Source organism: Mus musculus, chromosome 13 (assembly GCF_000001635.26).
Source record: "Mus musculus strain C57BL/6J chromosome 13, GRCm38.p6 C57BL/6J".
Lineage (NCBI taxonomy): Eukaryota > Metazoa > Chordata > Mammalia > Rodentia > Muridae > Mus > Mus musculus.
In genome coordinates this window covers 114124348-114151650 of record NC_000079.6, presented here as the reverse complement: position 1 = coordinate 114151650, position 27303 = coordinate 114124348, and the positions used below count along the sequence as shown (strand labels likewise).

The 27303-nt window shown below is 44.3% G+C and overlaps 1 protein-coding gene and 1 long non-coding RNA gene across 6 annotated transcripts in view; one reads left to right on the top strand and one right to left on the bottom strand.

The window, feature by feature from the left end:
• The window catches only part of Arl15 (ADP-ribosylation factor-like 15), a 362957-nt gene that overhangs the window by 5812 nt on the left and 329842 nt on the right, over positions 1-27303 (bottom strand). The gene's annotated exons all lie outside the window — the stretch shown is intronic.
• A430090L17Rik (RIKEN cDNA A430090L17 gene) lies at positions 59-27303 on the top strand. The gene is made up of 14 exons (NR_045836.1): positions 59-132; positions 1906-2188; positions 3051-3130; positions 3228-3324; positions 3615-3807; positions 4755-4828; positions 5910-6135; positions 20185-21491; positions 22960-23086; positions 23320-23920; positions 24239-24278; positions 26235-26389; positions 26750-26915; positions 27040-27303. It is a non-coding gene; the product is annotated as an RIKEN cDNA A430090L17 gene (long non-coding RNA).

The window sequence follows — 27303 nt, the reverse complement described above, 5'->3', positions numbered from 1 at the left end:
CTTTCCTTCTTTGACACCTGCAAACTTCCTTTTACTTATAGTGATAAACGTCTGCTTCCTGTTTTTGTTATGAAGGCATGCATGGAGTATGTATGTGCCCACGGGCGACCTAGTTTTCTCTTGTATACTTTGGTAAGCTCAGGTGGGGGTCGGTGGGGGGGGATGCTAGAACATGGCTTACTTTGTGTTTTACATGAAATAAATTTAGGTTCTGAGCTTGGCTATTTATAAACAGAGCTCTGACCCACATGAAAGTGTGGTTAGACATTAAAGACAGAGTCAGGGAGGAACATCGTATCATGTGGGACTGACCGTGCCGTCCACCAAACTACGTCATCTCTCATGTTGGAGAATTAAATGCCACAAGCACCCGTTGGTAATTGCGAAAGCTAAAGATGTTATATCCTATCCTCTGATGCCTAAACATCACCTGGGTGGACCTGGCCTGTTGAGAACTGTCTACCTAGCCCCTGTGGTGCCTTTCATAACTGCCTGGGGCCATTGAGTACTTCTTTCTCCTGTACGTCCCCATATCTAGGAGAACCACAGGTGTTTCCTTTGTGAAACACTAGCAGACTTTGAGTGGTTTTTCTTATGTCTGTGGATGGCTATGATGACTTGTAGTGGAGGGTCTCAAGCGTTCTACGGAACTCTGGTAATTTAGATCGTACAGGCCGGTTTCCTGAAAAATGCCACTCAGTCACCTGTCATCCCTTGTGCAAGACTGAAGAGGCTATGTAAAGGCTGCAGAGGTGCGCTGGGACAAGCCACCCATGCAAGCCTGCTGTTTGTGCTGACTGAGGAGGTTAGAACAGAGGTCTGTAAAATGTGGAGACAGAATCCCTAGCAGAAGCAGCAACAGCCTGGCCGCAGCTCTGGCTCCCAGCTGGGATTGCAGGCTATCACCCCAGGCCTGGGCTGTTTAACGATCATAAAGGGCCAGTTAGTAATATGCAGGACTTCTCACTCATCCCTGCTCTGTGACTATACTTCAACCAGAAGCAAGAAAAACAGCTGACTCCAATAGAAGGCGATAGGGTTATTCAGATCAGCTCCTTTGTTATGGGAAACGGGACTTGAGAAATAGGAGTGTATTCTTTCTCATCTCTGAAGCCCGGCATGGCAGGTCAGCTGTTAATACTGTTGACAGAATGAAGACCTCAGAACCAGAAAGCCTGGAGAATGAGCCACAGCCTGTGCCCGGTGTGGTGCTGCACACCTTTAGTCTTGTCGATCAGAAGGCAGAGGCAGGTGGATGTCTATGAGTTCAAGGCTAGCTTAGTCTACACTGAGAGTCCTGGCTCACTTATGGACTACACAGGGAGGCTTTGTCTCAAAAAACAAAACCAAACAAAACCAACCAAAAAAACCATAAAATCAAAAACTGCAGTTGTGGGACTTTGTATATAGAAGCGCAGGTTAGCTGGGAACGCAAGCGAGTTAGTGATCGTGATGGAACCCTTTGTTGTTTTCCTATAGTTTTAAACACACCAACTGATTACCACGGGTGGTTTCTTTTGCTGTTTGTCTATTTTGTTCTGATCTGGTAACAAACTCTGGGCTTATATATGCTAGGAAAGTCCCCCAGCCCTGAGCTGCACTCATCCCTTAACAATGCTTTCTGAGATAGTTAGGGATATAGGACCTTAATCTCTTTGTTCCATTTCTAAACGGTCCAGAGGACCCGTGTTGACTGCAGTTTTGTCCAGCCTTTCCCATGACTGCTAAGGAGGAAATGGGAGTTTGTTCATCTCTACTTCAGCCCCTGGCTTTCATCTCTTCATCTGTTATGACAGGAGAAAGAAACCTTTTTCAGTGATACTTGTAAATTTCCTCCTGAGTCACATGTTGGGGGCTGTTGGTACCAGGACTAGCAACAGCTGACCCCGTGTCTTCTCTTTGCAGCTCTGGGGATGAAGACGTCGAACTACTACGTTAAGTCATGAAATCAGCAACCCTTTGCAGTATTCTTATCCCCCCCCCCCCCAATCTTTAAATGCAACTAACCAGTCTTTTTCTTTTCCTTCCTAGGGTCAGCTGCTAAACTGTTACCCATTGAGAAAACACATTGTTGTCTGTGTGCTTGCTAAGGGGTTTATCTAGCTCTGCTGCCTTGATTACAGGAGCTCCTGGCTTGAATTGGTCACCCTCACCAGAGTCTGAGAGAGCTGTGCCCGTGCGCTCCTGGGTAAGTCTGGAGATAGTGGTGGGATATCATTAAGATTCTTCAGAGTGCATTATTGGCAGCCTGTTCAAAGAAAGGTTGGTCACAGAGAGCTGCACAGCTGTCCTGAGTGTACTGCTAGGAGGATCTTGAAATCCTTAGAAAGGCACTACAAAAGTCATTAAGGACATAAATAAACAACACAATCAAAAAATCGATATGCAACATTCGCAATGATGCTGCACAGAATGGACACTAACTTCTTATTGAGTGACTACTGATGTGTCCCCAATTCAGTGTTGCTAATGGGGGTACAAACAGAGAGTGGATGCTTGCTTTCTAGAGGACTGTGGGTAATGTGCTCACGATAGATACAGCATCTTAAGGAAGCTCACACTCAGTGGAGCTGCCTGACCTTGGAATGAGCACAAGGCAGACAAATGACATAAGGTTATTACCTGTGAGTAAGCCTTGCCTTTGTTATAAGTCTCCTTCCCAAGCCAGTAACCTCTGTTGTGTACAGGATGTTGTTACACGTTACAACAATAATTATATAGAAACCCAGTTCCCATTGCATAGGGAACTTAGCATGCCCCAGAATGGCCCAAGACAATGATCTCAGCTCTTTGTAGTGAGAAGTCAGAGCTGATTGGCATTACCAGATGTGCTTAATCTGCTAATCTAGAAGTAGAGCACAAACTACCTCTATTTCCTAATATGCCTGAGGGGCTTGTCTTATTAAAACAAAAAACAAAAAAACAAACAAAACCCTGCTTATTAGGTCACCATGCAAGAGGCAAAGGTAGGTAGGTTGCTTCTGGTCTCCTCAGATTGACGGAAGAGACTTAGTATTCTGGTAGTTGAAGCTCCTCCCCTATCCTTGCAGCATCTGACCTCGGCAACCTCCAGAAGAGGGCATCCTCTGGAAGAGCAAGGCAGCCATCTCTCCACAAGACTCTTTTTAAGGTAGGGTTTTGCTTGGTAGCTCTGGCTTGCTTAGAACTTGTTGTATAGACCAGGCTGGTTTCAAACTGTAGAGATCCACCTGCTTCTGTCTCCCCAGTGCTGAGAGTAGAAGTGTGGACCACATGCCTTTCCCCAGCCTAACACCGTTTTACAACATGTCTGGAGTCCTATTATCTCAACAGGAGACCTTAGAGGTATAGAAAAAAAACCACTTCAGATTGGGAGTGGTGGTGGTGGTGGGGGAACCAAAATCACGGCGGCCTTTGTGGGTCATCAGTACCATGCCTAGTCACCACGAATTCCTTACAAATAAAGTTTTAGTGGAAGAGGGCATGCTCGCTCACTTAAATATTATCTATGGCCCCTCTGATGCTACAACTGAAAATTTGGGTAATTGCCACAGAGACAGACAGCATGTCACACAGCCAGGAATGTTCACCGTCCACCCTCTGGCTTAGAACCTCCCACTTTGTGTTCTTGGCAGCAGGTAGGCACAGGAGCCCGTGGTCTGTGCACCAAGCTTCTGGGATGGTTTGATCTGATCCCGTCGGATCACTTCTGCCTTACTTGGACCCACACGTCAGTGGGATGGGGAATTTGCTGTTCCCAACGTGGCCAAGGCTCCAGTTATGATGTCAGATGTGGGAAGTGGAGTGGAGCTGGCAGATTGGCTGTCTGTAAGCAAAGCTATATTCTATTTTCTCTTCATGACCAGCCTGGCTGGTCTTCATGGAGCTATGCAGGGTCTAGGGAGCATTTCAGCCAAGCCCCCTATTAACACCCCAACACCCATGCTGTCTTGTCACCTGTCACCTTGAGGATTTTGGTGTCCTTTAGGGATGGCTCTTAGTACACAGAAATACTAGCTACCTCTTCTTGCAGTTTTAGAAGGAATTTACTGAATGAATACCGCCTAAAGCCTAGGTTTTTTTTTTTTTCTTTTGAACCTTTGTGGTCAGTTTAAAATTTTAGTATTAATTCATAAGACTTTTAAATTCAGGGTAGCCATAAGACTCTTTAGGTCCATTTATAAATAAGTATTGCAATATTTTATCAATTCAACACATTTAGTGAATATCCTTTTAAAACATCTAGGATGTGTAGTGGTCAAAATATCCTTAAGTCGTTGAAAACCTTTCAGGTTTTTTTTTCCAAATTATTCAATGACTGTCAAATTCTACAATATTATAAATTGTATAAGTGGATACCTTCTCTAAAGATTCTATTTCCCTTCACTACTTGGTGGAATCTCTTGTCCTTTAGCAAACATATTTACATTTGGTTTCACAGATACTTTGTTATCTTTTATTGATGTATACTTTGGTAATTTCTCCTATTTAAAGTGTACAATTCAGTCTCTCTCTCTCTCTCTTTCTCTCTCTCTCACTCACACAGCCGTGACGTCACTATCTAGTTCTAGAATATTCCACCTAGAAAAGGAACTCCTTATTAGCAATCACACCTCAGCTCCTGTTTCAGCAGGTCCCTGAGAGGTTATAATTTGCTTTTCCCATTAGAGCTTTGCACATTGTGAGTATTTCACACACACACACACACACACACACACACACACACACAAGGCCACACATACTGTGTGAGTGACTTCGTGACTGACTTCTTTCAGTGTTTTGCGTCCACACACACCTTGTCCTGTGTCCTGCTCTCCTTCTTATGGCTGAATCATATTCCAGGATACAGGTAGGTCTCTCTTCATCGATCCTGTCATTAGCTGACAGACATTTGGGTTGGTTCCACTTTCTAGCTATTGGGAATGATGTTGACATGAAACTGTCCCAAGTTTTTGTGGAAATACATTTTCCTTTCCCCTATATCCTTTCTATGAGTAAAACGTCTGAGGTTATACGTTCATCTTTGTGGCCAAAAGCTTCTGCCTCTTTTGTGAGGATATGGAGTCGGTGGATTGTTTTCTGTACATGAGATCAGCCTTGCATTCCTGACATAAAATCAACTTGGTCTCACAAATATTCTTTTTTTTTTTTTCATATGTTGCTGGACTTATTTGCTAGTGTTGGGAATTGTGGTGTGTGTGTGTGTGTGTGTGCCCACACCTGTGTACAGGATTGCTGTTCCCCTCCATGTAGGAGGTCAGAGTACGGCTTGTGGGAGCTGGCTCTCTCCCATGGTGTCCCAGGGTACCCTAGCTTTCTCTAGTGTTTTCCTCGTCTCTAGTCCGTTTAACTCCGGCTCATTTCTCTCCTTCTCCTCCCATCTGCTTTGACTTTAGATTGCACTTTTCCTTAGATTCGTAAGGCTGAGCCAACTTCTACTTCTTGCTAATTTTTTAAATATTTTAATTAGTCCTCTGATAATTTTGTACAAAGTGTTTGATCCTATTTACCATCCCAGATCTAACTCCACTCTCCCTTCTTACCCTAGTTCCCTACCCTAATCAAGGCCACTTTGTGCTATTCAAATATTCTTTGATCTGTGGCCTTCCATGGAGTGTGGTCAACTTATCAAGGGCTATACTCTTGGAGGAAACTGACCCTTCTATCTTTCACTTAAAATGTTATTTTCTTGGATCACACAGACATATGGTTCTGTTTTAATCTCTTTTGTTGACTGATTTGAGCACACTGAGAGGTTCTATTCTCCTTCCATGTTATTTTTTAAGACTCGTATCTCTTACTAGTATAAAAATAAAATCTAATTAGGCACATGTATGCCATGTATAAGCTTGGGATTTCTATATTCACTAGCACTAAGGGCATACAATAAGATACAGAAGTCAATGTGTTAAATAATTTGTGTGTTTCAGAACACAGGAGCCCTAAGTTTACAGGCTGCAGACAAAGGACCTGCCTTACAGCTTTCTCCTCTGCATATATTTAGCCAGTCCCATATTTTAGAGACAGTCAACTGTTCTCTTCTAGCACCTGAAGAACTTTGTGTGTTAAAGACCAAGAATCCCAGGTGTTCACCGCGTGGAACTACACCTTGGTTGAGGAAAGCCAGTGGGTTCAGAGATTCACAAGGCTCGTAAGGTGAGATGTGGCTAGTTGTGGCAGGCTGTGGATGCTCAGGAAGAGCTCTGGGCGCAGCAGGCAGAACCAATCTGTCACAACCAATGAAGCTCAGATAGAATGGCTGAGCACTGGGCTGCAACCTGAAGGAAGAATACGCCCAAGGAACTGCAGAAAAATAATTCGGGTTGACTAATAGGCTCTGAATCCCATGGTCAAGGCCCTTCAGTTCTATGGGTCGTTCTCATTATACCCGGTATAATAAATAATTCCTGTATAAATTAATAACAGAGGACATCAGGCCTTATAGGACAAGTCTGTGGCAAACGTCATTTTCTAAGATGATAACACAGATTTGGCTAATTCTCCAGTAAAATTTTCATATGTGATGGACCTTATGTCCCTTGGGAACACAGACAATGAAAAAAATTGTTTTGTCCTCTCAAACTATATTTATTGCTGCACCCTGAAGATGCTCCCTTATTTCTTTTAAAAATGAGCATCAAGAGCTGAGCAGCCAAGACGCAGACCACGTCTTGTACTTGACCCCCCCACATGAAAGTGACAGCAGATGAATATCGAAGAGGAGTTCTCGCTCTAATTAATCAAGGCTTCACGCAGAAGGCTGATCTCATACACAGTTTCAAAACTGCAGGTCTAATTGGTTTAAACTCCATTACACACATGCCCACAGGCAGCTGCAGCGAGTTGTTTTGCAAACAGAAAAGTAAACAACCTATCATGGAAAAGAGAACCACTCCAAAAAAATCTATGACCAATAGGACACTCGTGTTCTGAGCTATTCCTTTAATCCGTGTCCAAAGAAAGAGTCCAATTCTTATCTCAGAATGGAAAGCACTGACACATGCTAAAGGGGGAGGCAGCCTTGTAGTGCACTTGTCTTTGCATGCAGGTGCGGGCAGCCCTTTCAATAATGATCTATAACACCATTAATTACAGAGGCAGCCAGGCTCAGCCCCACATCGTTTTCTTCTGGTCTCTCCCTCCTGCCTGTGATCCCTCTATTTCGTGCCCTTGCAGAAGGGCACTCACTCTTGGTACCAAACACTTTTGGGATATTATAAACATATATATCTTTCTCGTTTGGGATATTTTTCCATTATAACTGACCCAAGGAAGCAGATACTGTTGTTAAGTATCTCTGAAGAACTTTTTCCTGGCAGCACAGCATGTCTCTGGTTAAGAGTCTCAGCTGTATGTATGAGAGCTCGTCAAGTACGTACTAGACAGGAAAGGGGGTTAATGAGAGAGAGCCCCAACACATATCAGAGACAACCAATTAGCTTGTCTGAAACACTGCCTTGTAAAGCTATCAGTAACTTATAAAATGGTCTGCTACACACGAGCAAAATGTTGCTTAAACAACTTGCTTAACTAGATGCAGTCACCATGAAATTGATTCTTTTAAGTTTCTTTTTTTTTTTTAACTTAATAGCCATTAACTGTGCATATTGAAATGGCTGGCTGGCTATCCTGGTATTATAAAATGCAGGCTAAAGAGATATGAGTTTTATATTTTATCAAGTAAAAGGGGTTGGGGGTGGGGACTTGGAAAAAGCAAAACAACTCATCAGTTACCCAGAGCGACGTCTGCTCAGTGGCTGGGATGGGTCAACATTATGTCCCGTTAGCTGTGCTTTACTTGGGTTGGCAGATGGGCTCCTAAGGCGTTGCAGGTCTGAGTCTATGCCCACCATAACCTTTGCTGTGTCAAACGGCATGAGAGGAAGGAGAAGGAATCATAGGATTTCTCAGATCCACCCTTTGTCACAGAGCACAACACACTTGTTCTCCCATAGATTTATTTTTACAAGACTCTCTGTGTAATTTGATGTTAGCTGACTGGTGAATGGCAATTCCTGGACCTATTTCTTATTTTGATCTTCCCTAAAAGTGGATTGCATACCATAACAGATTTCTGGCTATGCCTCACATTCAGCTTGCTAGATTACAGAGCTCTACACTACAAGCCAGTTGCTCTCAGACAACCCGAAGAATAGGCTTTGGCTGTTTTGGGTCTATTTTCTCTGCTTATCTAAATTTGCCAGCCCTAATGCAGTTCACTGGACCCCTCTCAGCTCCCCAAACACAGAGGATTCTCTGACTCAGCAACATATAAGGCAACAGACATAGTTAATCTACAGGGACAGAATTATGACACACACACACACACACACACACACACACACACACACACACACACTATTTCTCAAAAACAGTGGCTTCTATTTTCAACTTTATCTGGTTTGCACAATGGACAAGGTGCCCAGTTAGGTGCTGGGCATGAGAAAGTAGCAGCAATAGTGAGTCCAACATGGTCACCATTGGCCTGTGGCGCTGTGGCAGCACTCTGGCTTCACAGGACAACACTCAGATGTTGAGGCCGATGCAAATTCTTGGGCCTTAAGCGGGAGACAAATATGGCAAGCCACGAGCTGCTCGGCTGCCAGCAGATGGTGCCAATGGCACCGTCCAGATCCAGCAGTATTCCAGGGGTATTCCTGTCAGCAGTTTGTCATCTGGCAACATCAAGGAGCCACAATGGAAAGAAACACTGGGAGGAACTGTTGAATAGGAAAGCATGGCAAATCAGGGTCGGGGTGGAGGCAGGAGGTTTGCCAACTTCTGAGCAACACATGTGACCGAGGAGCCCAGGTAACATAGGCTTCTGAAACCAAGGGGCCATGTTGTCAGCCTTGAGGACAGAATTTCTTTCCCTGCTGGTAACTCAGTCAGGAGCCTTGTATCCTGACAGCTTAAAAAAAAAAAAGACCTTAGAAGGAGGCTTGCAGGTAGCATGGGGCAAGAAAAGCTAAGTGATATACCATCCTGATGAATTTTAGCCCAAACCCTGCATAGGACCAATTGAACTCAATTTAAAGCCCGTGAAAGCCAAGTCTGGAGATCAACACAACAAACATAAAGAGTACACCAGCGAGGAAGGTACAAAAAGTCCCAGACTATATGTCCCACAGAATTGTTCGTGTGGCCTGGGGTCCTCATCATCTCACAGTTAGTTGAAGCCACTAATTATCAATCATGGAAAGAGGAGTAGTCACAATTCTCAGGGGAGGCCCAGTAATATCTAGGGATGGTAGTGGCTGCCACGATGTGGGGGAAAGGCTATGGGGGAGAGGGTTCTAGTGGGTCCAGACCAGTGTTATTGCTACAAATTCCACAGGGAGATCGCCCCTTCCCCTCAATAAAGAACACTCCAGCCCTCAAAACCAAAACAATGTTAAGGCTGAGAGATCATTAATCAAAACTCGAAGAACAAAGGCCATGGGAGTAATTCAGGTCTTGTGGAGTGGCAGGGGCCATCAGGATCTCCACTGAAGTGATGGGATTAAGGGTCTGTACTGGAAGAGGAGACAGCGCGGAGCAAGCAGTAGAGCCATCGGTGGTTCCCACCCTCTGGCCCCTTTTGTTCAAAGTGAATAATCAACATATATCAGGAGAGCCAAGCCAAACCAGACGGTGACTCCTACAGCAAGAAAACGGCTACCATCTACCACACAGTCACTGCTTCCGGCTAGCGGACAACAGAAATGACTTTGAACAAGCCTTACATAGTAATGGAAGGGACTGGTAGATACTGCGTAGGTCAAGTCAGACGACTTGAAAGAAAAGAAGGCAGTGCGGCACTGATATCGTCCACGTGACTAATTTAATAAGAGAGGGACGGCGAAATACAAAGCCATCGCAGGTAAGGACAACGTTTGGTTAATTTAAAAACAATACACAGTTAGAATAAAGGCTTTGTTGATTAGCTTCCTCTTAATCATCTAGGGTGAGCTGAGTCTCCATTGTCCCAGTACAAGACGATGCTTGAAGCCTCCCACACAATGGGCTTCGACAGGCCATGCACAACCATGGCAGATGCTCACGACTGGCAGACTGTTTTTCTACCGTGTCTGCTCCCCAAGTTGCTTCATGACTCTCACGGCAATCATACTTGCTCTTATCACTAAGTAGCTTAATTAATGTGATGCCAGCAGATGAAATATGAACTTGAGAAGATAATGTCTATTTCTATGAAAAATTAAATGGAAGGTATTCAAAGAACGCAACGAAGCCAACGCATTAAAAACAAACTACTATTGAATTAGACTTCAGAAAGACATTTTCCAAAACTGATAAAGGACTGGAAGAGAAGATTGCTTTGAGCATGTTTATCTCTTGGTTTTATTTTAAAGGGACAGAAAGCCCAACACAAGAGGAGAATGGCCACGGTCTATACAGTATTAGAAACAGAACACAGAGCTCACATCCGTGGTCAAACCCTGAAGAAAACCCCTTGACCCAGTATGGAAAACATTAGTATTATTTGTATGTTTAAATTAAAAATAACTTCCCATTTTAACTAATTCTTTTCTTTTTCTATTTTCTCCAATGCTGGGGAAGAAACCCAGGGCGTTACTGATTGAACTTAGGGCGCCATACTCTCAGTTGCACCCACACTTGACTAACTGTTCAGCTATCAGTTGAGAGGAGGCCAGTGGGCTGCCGTGTGCTCACAGCTCAGGACTGCCAAGTACACTTCTCCTTGTGTCTGAATCAAAAGCTTTTTCGGAGGGGAAGTCATTAACACTCGCGGCAGTCTGATGTTCAGGGTGCTATACGAAAACATGTCCACTGTCAGAATCAATACTCGTGTCTGTCACCTCAAATCCTTTGGTGGAGGGAAGTCCAAGGACATGGAATTAAAACACACACACACACACACACACACACACACACACACACACACACACACATACACACACAGTCCCACAGATGAATACTGCTTTAGTAAACGTTTAATTATCCTGAATGAATCTGAAATAGTCTTTTCTTCTCTTCTCTTTTCTTTTCTTTTCTTTTCTTTTCTTTTCTTTTCTTTTCTTTTCTTTTCTTTTCTTTCTTTTGTTTTTGAGACAGGGTTTCTCTGTGTAACCCTGGTTGTCCTGGAACTCACAGAGATCTGCTTGCCTCTGCCTCTTGAGTGCTGGGATTAAAGCTGTGTACCACTACTGCCTGGCCTTGAAAGGGGACTTTCTAACTAGAACTTATGCCTGTTTTGGGGAGCCGAGGAACAGAAAGAGAACCATAAAGACCACATATCAATGAGGAAAACTGCTGTGTGTGTGTGTTTTAAACCAATGGTTTGCATCAGCATGTTCCACACTTAGAATTCTTTAGGTAACAGGGGATTTTAGTGCTTTCTATTATTTCAAAATGACCACATTTCCTTAAAAGCTTCTCATATTGACATTTCCATTTGCATAGTGATGATTCTATGATATGGCTTGAAATTTTAACCTGTCAAATGCCAGTACAAGAAAATACCTGTTTGTACATAGTATCAGTTTTTAAAAGTGCACGCATGGTGGGTACCAATATGATGGAAACTTCCGTTAACGCAAAGCGATACATCAGGCTATGTGCTCACAAATGTTATCTTCGAAGGAGGAGTTATCTGAAAGCTTGTCTTTATCCCATTTAAGCATAAAGGACTTGGGATTTTCGAAACAGATTTGCAAACTCTGGGTGTCCACTTTTAATCTACTCTTTCACGTAAAAAGAGAAAGAGAGAAAAAAAAGCGGCTCTGGAGAAATCTGTATTTGAGAAATGCATTCTTTTTTATTTGACTCGCAGCTTTTCATCCAGACCGACAACACCCATAAGTTGCACGTTTCTTAGCAGTTAAATGAAAAAAGGGTTTTCATCAAACATCTGGGAAATCTGAAATCTCTTGCAGCTGCTGGAATACTTGTATCTGACTTCTTATACGTCGCCACAGATGGCCGACTTGCAGCAACCTGGCCACAGGCTGCGCTGCTCTCTGGTGCCCTTCAGCTGGGAACTGAGAGTCCCAGGAAGTAACAGTAACAGAAAGCATCATGCTTTAGGCTGGGGTTTGCTTGGTCAGGGCAGGGCTGATGACCTGGCAATCCTCAGGACACTTCCCACCCAGCCTAAGGGAAGCAAAGGCTATGGCCGATGAAGCAGAAGAGACTGAGAAGAGACTGAGCACAGAGGTGGAAAGAGACTGGAGCTGAGACAGCTCTTCGCACTCTAACAAATTAAGTTACTAAGGCAAGGAATTATTTCAAGCACCAAAAGACACAACTTATTACCTAGCACTTATGAAAGACGTGAAAAGCGGTTGTCTAAATGAGCAAAATTTCTTTGCAGGCAAGACAATGGGAAGGGAGGGGTTGCTTCTGCTTCTCGCGGCTTTTATGAAGCCTTACAAATGAGACACACAGTCCAGGTTAAAGAAACGCATTTGTGCTGCATCATAGATGCTTAAAAATAGTCCAATATCTGCACAAAGCATAGAAGAGCTCTCTGGAAGAACCACGAACCCCTTGCACACCCAATATTCCCCCTCTCCGTTTCCTCCCATCTGCCAGCTGGGTTTCATTTTAAGAATTTCACACTGAATATAAAGTGCTATTTTGACCATGTGGCTCCAGAAATGTGAATTTATAGTCTATTCAGCTTGCACGGAAGTGATTGACAGAGAAAGGATTAACCAACTGGATGTCAGGATGCAGTGATTTTTCCAGGTTACCTACTTACTTACACGTGAGGCTAGCGAGAAGGATGGCTTCCCAGCAGGGGAGTTGCTTCTTACTGAACTACTGAGTGACCACTATGCCTTGGAACTCTTTTCTCTGTGTTGGTACACACCGCATTCATCTATTTTCACATCTGTGAAATGGGAATACTAAAGTCTTTCTTAGACACCCCTTGCAGCAAGGCCCATTTGCTCACAGACTGAATCTAGAATTATTGGTCTCGTAGTTTAAGAACAAAGTCATTAAAAGGTATGCATGGGTGTGTATACCTTCCTGCATGTGTATCTGGCTTTTGGGGGTAGGGGGTGGGGAGAAGACTGAAGAGAATGGCCACGGAGAAAAGGACAGACAGACAGACTTAATATTTCCTTACTGTAATCTTAGTCTTTGGGCTAATGATATCTCATAAACATGGAAAATTTTCTCTGCACACAGTATTCCAGAGATAGCTGGGAAGGTTGGAACATCTAGAAATATCTCAAATATCATTGCCATGGAAGCTCTTTCACAGAAGGCAGCCCTCCCCCCTTTCTTTAAAAGTTACCCATCTTGCTTTAGACTTCTCAATACCCACAGGAGGTATCACCACAGACAAGATGACTGCTCTGTTTGTGAGTACTGTGGGAAAAGGGATGCGACCATTGCCTTCTGAGAAAGGTATGCAGCACGGATTCTCAACCTGTGGGTTCCAACCCCTTTGGGAGTCAAACCACCCTTTCACAGGGGTCCCATATCAGATATACAGCATATCAGATATTACATTATCATATATAATAGTAGCAAAATTATAGCTATGAAGCAGCAATTAAAATAGTTTTATTGGGGGGGGGGGTCACCACAACATGAAGAACTGTACTAAAGGGTCACAGCAGCATTAGGGAGGCTGAGAACCGCTGGTATAGAGGATGACTCACACTTGATACTGGAGCCAGTCTCCAAACTAATAAACCTTTCTACACTTGTATTAGACACACAAATTTGAAATAGGAAGAAACATGACATCATCAGAAAATATCCACTTCTCATATCCTATCAAGTCTGGCCAGGTTCAGGACTTGGAGGGCTCTGGGTGCAGGTGGGTCTTTGAGTTTTATGATATTCTGAAGTGCAAACTACATAAGCCCTCCCTTCTGTCATGTCAAAATAAACACGCATGCTACAATCCGCTGTAATAAGGGGGACTTTCTCCTCCTTGCCATTAAATGTAAATATGGCTTTGATCAAGAACTCACTAACTTTATACCTGTAAGTCTGGCATATTCTGTGAACAGTTAGAGAAACCGGGCGAGCAGACCAAAGTGCAGAGGTTACCGCATCAAACTCATAACTTTGGGTTGCAACTTTGCAGAGCAAATAGAGAGAGGAAATTATGAACATTTCTTTATATGCTTCTAGACTACTGGACTTGAGACATGTGCCCATACTTCTTATACCTCAAAAAACATACTGAAGTAAAAATATATTTTCAAATATACCAAAGAGTAGGAAGGGGATTAAAGGAAAAAAAAAAAAAAAAGCACCCTACAGGCAGACATACCCGATGCTCACCCACAGCACAGCAGAAAGATCATTAAATGCATGTTGTCCCCAATGGGAAAGCAATAGCCGATAGCTCTCCACAACGGTATCTACTCGTGACAGAAACATCTGTGGATGATTTTAAATCATCTTAGTTAAGAAACATGGGCTTTTATCTTATATAAACGTTTTGGGAATTTAAATTTTAGGGCAACCAAGAGTATTTAAAGCACAATAGCGTGCCCATTTCTGGAAGGTGGGAGACCTTTCAGGCAATTCCAAATCCCTCAGGATTCTTCTGTCCTCAAGCAGGAAGTGACACCCCCCCCCAGCCTCTGATCTGTCAGACTGCCTTTTGCAAGGAGGGAGGTTGAGAGAAGATCACTCAAAGGGATCGTTCTTCATAGGGTGTTGCATGGTCTTCTTATGACGTCAGGTTCAGCCTGCCGGAGGCTACACAGTCTCTTTACTCCATGGCGTTTTAATGCTAGGATCTTAATGAATTCTCTTCAGTTCAGAGTGACACCACTATGAATTCCCACCAGAAATACATACAAGTTGCAGTTGTCGTGCGTCCCATCACTATCTAGAGTCAGGCTTTTAAACCCCTACCCACGCTAATACATAGTGTGCGTTGGTATGCGCTTGCATTTCTCTGATGACGACTGACAGTGAGCATCTTCTCGTTTGCTTATTGGCCAAGTGATACAACACCATGCCTACTGATTTCAGTGATGTTCAGTTTGTCGAGTTTCTCCCCACTATGGCTTACGTCTGATATCGAGTCTAACAATATTTTGTGCCTAACTAACAAATGACCCCAAACTACACTGAACGTGGGATTTTGTTATTAGATTACTCAGTATTTCCCATGGGGATAAAAACTGTGAGAATTGTGCTTTTATTTTCCTTTGAAGACAAATCTACCATCTTTTCCTATAAAGAGAAGAACACCAGAGATCATGATTCTTTGGCTTTTTTATTTCCCCCAGATTCAGGGCACTAAAGTCAACTGGAGCAGCGATGGACCTTCCAGAGTTGGTGTTATTATAATGTCTTTCCTGGGCTAGGAATATGGGTCCATGGGAAAGCAGAGCCTAGGAAGCAGGGCCCCTAGGTTTAGTGTCCAGTAAAACATACACACACACACACACACACACACACACACACACACACACACGGGGGTGGAGGGTAGGGATATGTGTTATGCCCTGATCTTTTGTTTTGATTTTTGGTTACTATTTTCTTATGAAGTCATTTGCATGTCTTTGTAGAAAGAAGCAGTGGGCCAGGCAGACATGAGCAGGGCAGCATCTCTGCCTGGGGTCGAGCACTAGTACATGGTCACAGCTTTGCTGGCCATAACCACATAACAGAGCACACCAAGCCCTCCTCCCCACCCCCACCCACCGGCCGAGGCTTGTCTTAAGATAGCCCTACTATTTTAGAGGCTTAAAAGTGTTTGACAAAATTCTCACTGTGGAGTAATGATTCTAGTCTTAAAAGAGGCATTTCAATGTAAGAAACTCAATTGAAATGTATTTTAAGAATAGGTGCTTACATATCACAGAAAGGAAAAATGAATCTTAGAGCAAAGCACTTTTAGCAAATCTAGCAGGTTGATCAATTGCCTTGCTATTTGAAGCGAATGATGCTTGGGATGGCTTTGCGTCAGATGTGAGTCTTCTCTTCTGTGGATCAGTTTGCACCTCCTCCTTAGAGTTGTAGGGAAATGGGATTTTAACTGAACTACCCAGTTCTATCTTCTACATATCAGAGGTCACTGGGCATGTTAATTAACACCACACAACCAACTCTAGCAACACTCCAAAATCATCTTCCAAGATGGTGAAGGAAGTCTAAAGGTAGCAACACTAGAGCCCAGTTAGCTGAAGGACTCTGACCAAACTTGATAAGAGAACTAGTGTCTGCCTTTATTCCCTTTCCGCCTTCCTTTCTAAGAAGTCCATTGGGAAATGTCTCAAGCCTAAACACCAGTGCTATATATTAAGACTTAAAACAATATACAAATGCATGGATCCTCACGTCCATTCATGAAGAAGATGCTACTCTCATTTCAGAAGGACTCCGAGGCCTAGCGAGGTTAAAGACTCTATCAAAATTATAAATGCAAGAGATGAGATGTGGTGAGTGCATAGTCGGTCTGCATGGGACATGCTAATAGTCCCAACAATAAAGCAGTGGGTCTCAGTCAAAGAGCAATGATTACACACAGCAAAAGAGAGCCCATCTCATTGTACCAGCCTGTAAGACTAGCATTTGAGAGGTGGAGGCAGAAAGGGGTGGCTTTCAAAGCAAGCTTCAACGAGCTTAGGGCTAGCCTACGCTACATGAAGCTGTCTCTAAAAGCAGAAAGTGAAACGACAGCACACGACTTCAGGTATCTTAATAACAATGGAAGGAGGCCTAGCCTCCATGTCCAAAACAAAAACCAACCCAGGTCAGCAAGCCGTCGCTGAGAGTATTCCACAGAAGCTGCTGTACCTTGGGGCCTCTTCATTACAATCACTGAGGCAACAGGCAACACTAGACACTCTAGGACCTAACTCCTGTGACATGGTCTGGGTTCATTGGTGGCTGCCCATAAATGACATGAGTCGCCAAGAGGCCAGAAATCGTTCGAAGGTTGTGGACCCCTGGGTGACTTGGATTTAATGCTAGATGCCCTCCAGAAAGCTTACAACCCAGCAGGGAAGAAATCCGAATAAATCCAAACCCCTGGCCCTTACGTTTTAGTGGTGGAAGACAGACAACACACATAGGAAAAATCCAGTAAAATACCATCTGGTATGTTAATCAATGATGGAAAGGACTTGAAAGATGAGCCACAGGTCTATACTATACAACAGGGTGGCCATCTTTCACGAAGTTCTTGCGCTTCTAATGTTCCAGCCACGTGGAGTACAGTCAATCCCTCAAATCTAACTGTTTTCATCAACCCTGTGTCCTCTGTTTTAGGGCCCTCTCCCTGACTGCCTGCGGGTGGCAGTCCACTGTCATTGTTAACTGGGTCAGAGGTCAAGTCATCTATACTCAATTCCCGCTTCACCGCTTACTAGATGCTTGATGTTGGGTATGTTCCTTAGCTGCTCTAAGCCTTTGGTTCTAAGTTAGGGCATAATAATAATTATTATAATACCTAAAAATAAAAGAATAATACCTACTTTCCAGAGTTCATCTGCAGGTATATAAAGTGCTTAGACCAGTGCTGGCACTTTCCCCATCCTCCGTCAACACTACAAGAAACAGTCTTGCTAAAGACCCAACTCCAATGCCACTGATTGTCAACATTCCCTGGAGGGAAACTTCCAATAGACGCAAATAAATAAATAAATAAATAATAAAGGAAAGACAGAGACTCTGACCTCCCATGACTGGCAATCTAACTTGGGAAGCAAGCACTAAGGAAAACATCTCTAGCCCAAAAGCTTCTGTCCTACCACTCAGGGGCCCAGCGTCCCAGAGTACTTGCTATTCTCCCCAGTATACCATGATTAATTTTTGTGCCTCAGTTGCTACTTACCCAACAGGCCCATTCAGGAACCTCTTTCTGCCCCCTTTCTTTGACGTCCCTTGCCTCAAGCACGGATGGCTTACTCAGCCCATGTCTACACCTCCTTTGATTCTTTTTCCATCCCCCTACTGGGACGTGCATTTTCCAGAATGAAGGCAGATTTTGGGTCTCAGAGAGATTTCACAAACCATGCCCGCTCACTCTCTTGGCTCACCCCACATCTGGAGCAGGGCCCGTGTGGACCAGATGCGCAGTGAGGGCTCACTGAACCAGCTACTAAGAAGAAGAGGCAAGGACTGTAGTCCTCTCTTCTCTGTCCTTCCCTTGCTCTTTGGACAAAGATGGTAGAGCACAGAACTAGTCACACCAAGCTCCAGCAAGGCAAGGCATCCTTACAAACAGGCAGGACATCTCTCTCTCTATTTATTCAGTCTGCTGAGATCCTCGCTATGTACCAGGCCCTGTGCTCTGGGCAGACAACCAGGCTCAAACGGACTTCTGGGCTGCCAGGGCACAGGATGAAACCCTGGGAAGTGGGCTGCACGTGTGTGGGGAGGATCAGGTTTGGTTCCAGGGTGTGGGATTTACCGATAAGCTAAGTTTCTAGTACATGCAAGAGTTGATACGATTCATAGACGATGAGGACATAATAGAAAAAGGACCTAGAAAACTATAGCCTAACATATATTACTAAACAGTTTTAACAATATCTACATTGTTCTAGGAAAATCTGTCCCTTCTAAAAGCTTGTATTTTTATGACCCAACCAGTAAGAGATTTCTATCCTAGCTGCTCCTGTTGGCTTACTTCAGTTGTAACAAACGTCAATAATTGGAAGAAATGTAAAATGTCACTATCAAACTTGCTTCTCTATTCTCTTAAGACACTGGCCTGTGAGGAGCCTCTCATCTGGGACAACAGGGGACACATTCTTTGAGTTTCTTGGTGCACTGAGGAAGAAAGATCAAACACTTTGTTCTCGAGTTGGCTTTTGACTTGCCGGCTGACTTTGTGTGTTCACCCATTGCTTCCCAATTTGGCTTCTATTCTAAAGTAGAAGCTCTAAAACTCATAAAACGCTCAGAACAGATTTAATTAAGAGAATATTTTAAAACCAAACCTGGCTGTATCTACAAGAAGAATGAAAATGTGGAACACAGAGAGAGATGGAAAATGAGGCCCCAGAACATAGAGTATTAATTTTTTTTTGAAAGTATTAACTAGGATGGGGGAAGCTACACACCTTTTAAGGTATTGGTTCTAAGCCTGGCCTGCAAATACAGGCCTAACCTAGGATTCTTCAAAATAAAGGTAGAGATTCTTTTTTTGTTGTTTTTTGTTTTGTTTTGTTTTTGTTTTTTCGAGACAGGGTTTCTCTGTATAGCCCGGCTGTCCTGGAACTCACTTTGTAGACCAGGCTGGCCTTGAACTCAGAAATCCGCCTGCCTCCGCCTCCCCAGTGCTGGGATTAAAGGCGTGCGCACCACACCTGGCTAAGGTAGAGATTCCTGTTTGGAATAAGGAAAAGGCTAGGTGACAGAGAGCCTAAATATTTGCACTCAAAGGTTCTTAACATCCCAAGGAGGCACAAAGCATTATAGAGGGAGGACTGGCAAGTCACCCTGGAAACTCTTCAAGTACACCACAGTTGGTCCTTGGTCTCTGCAGCCTGATCTGCGTATGGGAGATGTGGCCTCCCTCTCACACAAGCCAGTGACATTCAGTCATCACACTGCTCTATAGGAGACAGCCTATGGCGGGGAGGGACGCTTGGCATGGGGGAGACATAGAGGTTCAGTTTGCCTCAGATTCAATCTCTAAGGGAAGACAACTATTTTCATTTTCTCTTCTTTCTGGGGGAACAAAAGCACCGGAGAGGAAATCCTGTGCCTTCGGACAAGCTTCAGCCATTTGCTCTCAAGAAGGCCCCGAAACTAAGGAGATAAGGGAAGCGGGCCTCTGGAAGTGCCCGACAAAAGCCTTTCAGGCCTGACTGTAGCAACTTATTTGAGAGCTGCAACTTACTAAGCGTGTCTCTGATATCACTTCAGATATGAAGATTAGTGGAACATGCTGATACACTGAATCATCAAAAAGTTCTCTTAGGAATTCCGACACAGAAGACTTAATGGAGAATTACTCCATCGGCTCGAGCCTGTAAGGGGGAGAGATAAGGTGTGCATGCTTTGAAGACAAGAGCTCCATTCTTCAGAGATGGGAGTCCCGACTCAGACACCGCCAATATGCACTAAGAACCCACACCGACTTTGTGGCATTGGCTACACACATAAAGTCTAATGCTTATGTCCCAGAGCATAGTAACACTATAGACTCCACGTCACTGCCATTCCAGGGGCTGACGTCAAGGAACAGGACTCTTTAAAAAAGGCCACCAGTTTATTTCCTTCCATCTCTTTTTGCTCCAGCAGGGCAGCCCTGGGCCACAGTCTGGCTTGAGAAGAACAGCTATGAGGAAGATTCCTTGACGCTCAGAAGTGGATGCACTGTTTCTCGGCCCTGTCTCCAGAAGGATGGAACACCATTCGGGTCCCTCACTCGTCGACCTCCTCTGCCAGAGGAGAGAAGGGGGCCGTCTAGCTCCATCTTTTATGAGTGTGCCTTCAAAAACCGGAAGCCACATTCCTCAAAACACTCTGGGTAAACAGACATGAGGTAGCACCGTGCTGAGACACGCTGCAGATCCTGAGCTATCAATCTTGAACGGAGACTGCAAAGACACTCTCCCGTTACCCGTTCTTAGAAATCACATGGCTTATGCCATGAGACCATATGGCCAAGGCATAGCTGAGACTTCAGCTTGTACCACTGCCAAGAAAGCTAGACACCAAGTGCCTAACTACTAATGAATCTGAGACTAATGCAGAGACGCCTCCAAGGATAGGGAATTAAAGAGACCTCCATCAGAACAGGTAGATGCTGTAAAGGGTACCTGGCAGGGAGTGTTTGAAAGTATTTACAGAAATGTGCAAACGACTATGGTGTTGATTGGGGTGGGGTGGGGGGCGCAACATGGGAAGGTGATGTCTCTAAAATGTATCAGAGTTTCTGCAATTAACATTGAGGATGATAACAAGGCTTTTGAAGCAGAAGCAGGCCAGAACACTTGTGAATGCTAAGCCCCAGGGATCTGGCTATACAGAAACAGCAGCAGAAGACACTGGCATCTGGCAAGTGTCACCCAGGAGCTGACTTACTGGAGAGAATATTAGGGACCCAAGCCAGATGAGATTTTTTTTTGAAATATATTTTTAATTTGAGGAACCGGTTAGAACCTCTGCATTCAAGTAGAGGAGTTGTAATTTGGTGATGTAGACAGTAAACAAACAAACAAACAAACAAACAAAAAAGCATGCCTTTTGAAGGTCCATTAAACTTTAAAAGTATCAAGACAGAATTGATTCTCTAATTACGCAGTGACATTTGCACAAGTGGATGTACAATTAAGTGGCTTTCTAAGATCTGAACTTCCATTGGGCTTTTTATTTCGTGTTGTGTCTGTCCTCGCTCGGGGAGGAAAACGCCACGGACCCATCTTAGAAGCAGCAGGTGTGGATGAACAGCTCCTTGGCAACTGTATGGGCCACGATACAGCCCTCGTCACACCTCCGGATGGAGGCTTTTGTTACAGATCACTGTCAGCCTCTGTGCAGACAGGAACCATATTGCCAAAATCAGCAGTCACACAGCTTTCTTTAACAACTTCAAGTACCACACTGTAAGTCTCAGAGGTGTGTGCCAAAGGTGTTATCCAATAAACTTCGTAGTAAATAGCAGAAGCCCTCCCGGTCGGATCTGCCGGGCTTGGAAGGAAATAGGGAGCCACTGTAATGAATGTGGTGCTGCCTGCAAAACCTTAGGTATGTGCAGTCCTTTGCACAAATGTGAGAGCAGCTAGTCCTCCTGAGAAATTACCTGTTTTCTGCCAAGGCATCTTGGCACCCAATGGGGTGCAGAGCAGCCCGAGCCCCCTTACTTTCTCATGGAGAACAGAAAACAAAGTAAAATTAGCATTTTCTACCCTGATATGGGGCAGGGGTGGGGTGGGGGTGGGGGTGGGAGTTGGAGGCAGAGGTGAAACAGTACAGGAAAAGAAGAGAAGGAAAGATGAGAGCAGCGGCCTGTGTGTGCGCTTTAAACAAACAGCTATGGTTCTCAGATTCAAGATGCTAGGCAGGCGCAGGCCTGGTATATTGTCGTCCAATAGCATCAGGGGATGAAGGGAGCTGATGTCGATCCAAGGAACCGTGGCTTCTGGAGTCCACTGGTCAATGCCAGCTCACTCATTTGGACAGTGACTGGTCTCTGGGTTACCACTTCTGTTGTTCCACATCTTGGTTCAATCAGGAAAGATCTACCATCTTTTTATTTTCTGACCATGGAGTTGTGAACAAGTTGGCCAACGTTTCATTTCCTAAATCTTTTTTTTTTTTGGTTTGTTTGTTTTGTTTTGTTTTGTTTTTGAGACAGGGTTTCTCTGCGTAGCCCTGGCTGTCCTGGAACTCACTTTGTAGACCAGGCTGGCCTTGAACTCAGAAATCCACCTGCCTCTGCCTCCCGAGTGCTGGGATTAAAGGCATGCGCCACCATGCCCAGCTCCCTAAACCTTTAAAAACTGGGAAATGATAACTGTTTTTGAAGATGTTCGGAATAAACACTACAGGGTCTTAGGTCCAGGGAGTGTCCTGAATTGCTGCTCAAATATGACTACTGTTATTAATGGAATTGAAGTATATGTGAAGTATATACAGCTTTCTTTCTTTCTTTCTTTGTTGTTTTTAAATAGCTGGGATTTGAATGTGTGACTTATAACAGAGATCACTTTTTTTTTTTCCCCTGTTTTGAGCTTTCTCAGCTTGTTTTTTTTTTTTTTTTTTTCCTTCCTTATACAGTTTGTTGTTTCGGTTGTTAAAGCAAAATCTTATGAGAAGACGTAGCCTTACTCCCTGCAACTAATTTTAAAAATTTTGGAGGGTCAGATCGGTGGCTATCATATTCAAATTATTATTTTTTTTTTTCTGTAAAATAGCCCAAACTTAGAACACCTTCTCCCCATGCATACAAGGTATGGATACAGTCATGGGTTAGAAGAAAGATTCTCACACGATTGGTATGTTTGTTTTGGCTCCAAATTTGTATTTTGCTTAGTTTTCTCTCATGATTTATGTTTTTACTGTTTTGTGCAGAAATAGCTGCCCTAGGGCTAGAGAGACGACTCCGTGGTTAAGAACACAGGCTGGTTTTACAGAGGACTAGGATTCAGTTCCCAACACCCACAAGCAGGCTGACAACTTTACTTTACTCCAGTTCCAGGTGATCCTATGCCCTCTCCTGGTGTCTATGGGTACTGCACACATGAAAACCACTTAGATAAAACAAAAATAAATAAATTCCATGAAAAGATGAGTTGAGGTTTTTGTGATCTGACTTGCTGTGAGAATGGCCAACAATGCTGTAGTTGTTTAAGAGGGCTTCTGGAAGTTGTTTTAAAAAATAAAAACAAAAACAAAGCAAACAAACAGATCGATTTAATTCCTTTGTGCCAGGTCCTGGGCAGGTGCCTTTGATGACTGTGGCAGAATCTACACTCGAGCACCATCTGAGCCTTCCTCCTGCAGCGCAAAGGGCATCATTACACCTCACAGCTTGTGTGTCTGTGGTTGAGTCTGGCTAGGTCCTCAATCTTGGGGATGGGGTACAAATAATGAAAAGCGCCATCTCTCCCTTGGGGTTCTCCATGAAATAGCCCCAGGTTGTGGGCGTGCTCTTTGTGCGTTTCAAGAATACCTGAACAAAGCAGGCCCTACGGCTCCAGAGAGCGTGCAGTAAGATAGAAAATATCAGGATCTTGGGATAGCAAGTGCCCTCCACCCCCATACTAGACTGTGCGGTGACACAGTGGAAAGCCACAGAGATGGTGGACTGAATGGTAACTCCTGTGACCCCAGCCAATACAGGCACGCAGTTTTCCTTACCACCCAGTTAGACAATGCATCACCATCTGCATCCAGCTCACACCACAATGAAAGCTCACACAGAGAGAAGCCGTTCATCCAGAGCCAGACAGGATATGATGCCTCTCTCTACCCAGTCCTGCCGGAAACCATATTCTTCCTCAGAGGAGCTTGCTAACAGCTATTAGCCTGTGTGAGTGCAAAGTCCCATGACGGGTATCCCCACCTTTCCTCTTGAGCCTGTGGTCCAGGAGCAAGTTATACTCCCAGGGTATCTATATAACTAAATGTCTACATAACAAGATACAATCAAGGTTACCTCAGCTTGAGTTTTCTATGCAACTTCATTTCTTCTAATGCTGCTTATAAAACATTAAAATGGGCCCTTTAATGTCAGCATGAGTGACCTAAGGGTGGGATTCCTCAAAACCAAAGGGTCACATCACACCGCTTTTTAATCTTTTAGCTATTCAAACCTCTACTTTAAAATAAAATTCTAACGTTCTTCTAGAATCCAGCTGTATGGACAGAGAGCGATGGGAATTTATTGGGTAAGTTTAAAGCCTGGTGGAACCACCAATTCCTCCTGCTCAGGTAAGTGTTTCTTATGGCTGGCTTGCTGGGTCCTGACTGATCCAGCCAGCCACTCTGAAAGCAAGAAGCTTTATCCGATGAGTCTGTGGATTGAGTGTCTTGCATGCTTCCCTCCAAATTTTCCGGTTCTTTCCTCCTTGTGTCTGAAGCCCATGCACAGTGCTGCAGGGTCAGTCAACAACCGCTGTGCCTGCAGATGGTCAACAAGAACAGGGCGCAGTCTGAGGCTGTGTTCTAGGACCAGGAGAAAGGAAGCTGGTATCGCATCCAAAAAGGATTCCTGTTGTGTCTTAACTCGCCGAGTCCTTGAACGCCTTTAAGAAAAGACGGCAGTGACTCTAATAACTTTAAGGAAGCGCTCTTGTAGAAATCTGATGTGCAGATGAGACACGTGGAACAGTGAAGCAGGGGCTACAGCACTGGCCCTGGCCAGGCAGAATGGAGGCTGGTAGAAGAGCTACTCTATGGCTCTAGACATTTCCGACAGCTAAGAGTTCTCCCTTGGGTTGTGGAATTCTAACAGGTCTTGGGGGACGTCGTGTGAAGTCACTACAAGATGGACCTCAAGGGGATGGACCGACCGCTCAATATTCAATACATAAGGACAGAATCCTGTCTTGAACTGTGGCGGGTGAATGAAAGTCAGATTTCCTACCATCGCAGGATGAGGTCAGCCACTTTGCTAACTCAGCGGACATCTGTGCTACGCAGATTCCAAACCGGAGAACACAGGAGAAAACAAACAGAAAAGTGGGCGTTCTCTCGGGGAGAATGTTCATTTTCCTTACTGAGCGCTCCACGTGGACAGCACCCAGTAAAGGTTGGAGATGCACTGACTGGCCTTCACCGAATGTCCAGAGGACACGGAGACTGTTCTGCGAAATTATAAAGAAAATATACCTGACCTAAATGAAACTTGCCGTTATTTTGATGACTGATATAGAAGGCTGCCGTACAGCAATAAACAGTATCATGAGTACTAACTACATCCTAATGAATTCTCACGGGGAGACAGGAACTGAAGGTTGAGCACGTTTGGGACAGGCAGGCCTCTCTTTATCAGTGCAGCGCTGGTCTTTGTTACTTCCATTGGTGAAGTCGGACTAAATATGACTCACAGAGCTCAAAGAAATCACCCCCCACCTCCCATGTCAGAAGAAAGGGATCCACCAATCTCAACTTGAAACAAGTTTGTGTTTGTGATTGGATTTTGAAGATCATAAAACTTTACATCTGGGCTGGTGAGATGGCTCAGTGGGTAAGAGCACCCGACTGCTCTTCCGAAGGTCGGGAGTTCAAATCCCAGCAACCATATGGTGGCTCACAACCATCCATAACAAGATCTGACTCCCTCTTCTGGAGTGTCTGAAGGCAGCTACAGTGTACTTACATATAATAAATAAATAAATCTTAAAAAAAAAAAGCCGGGCGTGGTGGTGCACGCCTTTGATCCCAGCACTTGGGAGGCAGAGGCAGGTGGATTTCTGAGTTCGAGGCCAGCCTGGTCTACAGAGCGAGTTCCAGGACAGCCAGCCAGGACTACACAGAGAAACCCTGTCTTGAAAAAAAACAAAAAACAAAAACAAAAAAAAAACAACTTTACATCTGTATAAAATAGGACGCAGCTGCATCTGAAGGGCTGGGTGTGCCCTGCCTCAAGCCTTGTCAAAGGCTACCTCTGAATGCTACAGATCAATTATCATGGTGGAAGCTGTCAAATACATGATGCTTTCTGGAGGAAGGCAACTCATTTTATAGGAACCTCCAAGGAGAAGAACTTCCATTTCTGCTATACTGTTAGTCAAAACAGAAAATCTGTACAATGGAGAAAGCAACAGCAACACAAACAACACAAGCAACAAACACCAACTCGGGTTGTAATTTGCTAACAGGTTTTCTTTTCTTTTTTTAAGTGTGATTGTTTCTCAGGCCAAGTGAGTGCTGCTAAATTAAAAAGTTAAAAGACATGGAGACACTTTCCACCCGGAATTTCAGACCTTAGCTGAAAAGGGCTGAGTGAGAGATTCCATGCAGAAGGCAAAACAGTGGAGACAGATGAGACGTCGCTGTGAGTTCTTTTCCTGGTGTTAGGTTATGACTTTCAGGAAAAGGGGGTAATAAAAGTGTCGGGGGAATGGTATTTGTCGGATGCTGTGTCAGATTTCGCAAAGCCCAGACGCACCTTGAGCAGCAGCTGGGGAGGGGCGCGGGCCTCATCGTCTGGAAAGCTGCTGTGATGCTCCTTAGCATCCTCAGGAAGCATTTGCTTGGTATTTAGCTCTTACTTTTATTAGCTTATTTTTTTTTAAAAGCAGATTGTCGCACACACGACATTATGGGAGATATTCACAATTCGGCTGACTACTCCCCGTGCCTTTCTTAGCGTTACTGTAATGATTCTAAAACAGCATCTTCAAACTGTTTACAGGAACTGAAAGGAAGATTCATTCCAAAGAACTGATATGGAAAAGATATTCTCAAGCCAGAAGGGGACTTAACTCACAAACCATCTCTCTCACCTCTCAGGCAGCTCCGGAGAGTGCAGAGCCAATGGGTAAAGTGAGGAAACCCAGGGCCCGCTGTGGAGGGTCACGGTATGAGCTTGGTTCCTAACACTTAGTCTCCCTGCTTTTTTACGCATGGTCTTTCCCACAAGGATGCTCTTTTTTGGTTCCTATTCAGAGTTCCTCCCTCCAACCACGCCTTTGCCATCCCCAGCTCTTTACACAGCAACCAGGCTGTTTTGGACATGGTGTCGTGCCACGCCGTGGAGCCTGGGGACCAGCTCGCCTTGTCACATGGAGAAGCCTTCAGGACGGTGCACACCCACCTTCAGGATACTTCTTTCCCTCTCCCCTTCCTGGTACTCACTCACCCTCCCACTTTAGCTTCTTTTAAGATGGACCCGTGTCAAAAGTTCCCAGGAAGAAAAAAATTGTTTCTAAAAAAAAAAATCCCTACAATATTAAACAGAACCAGAAC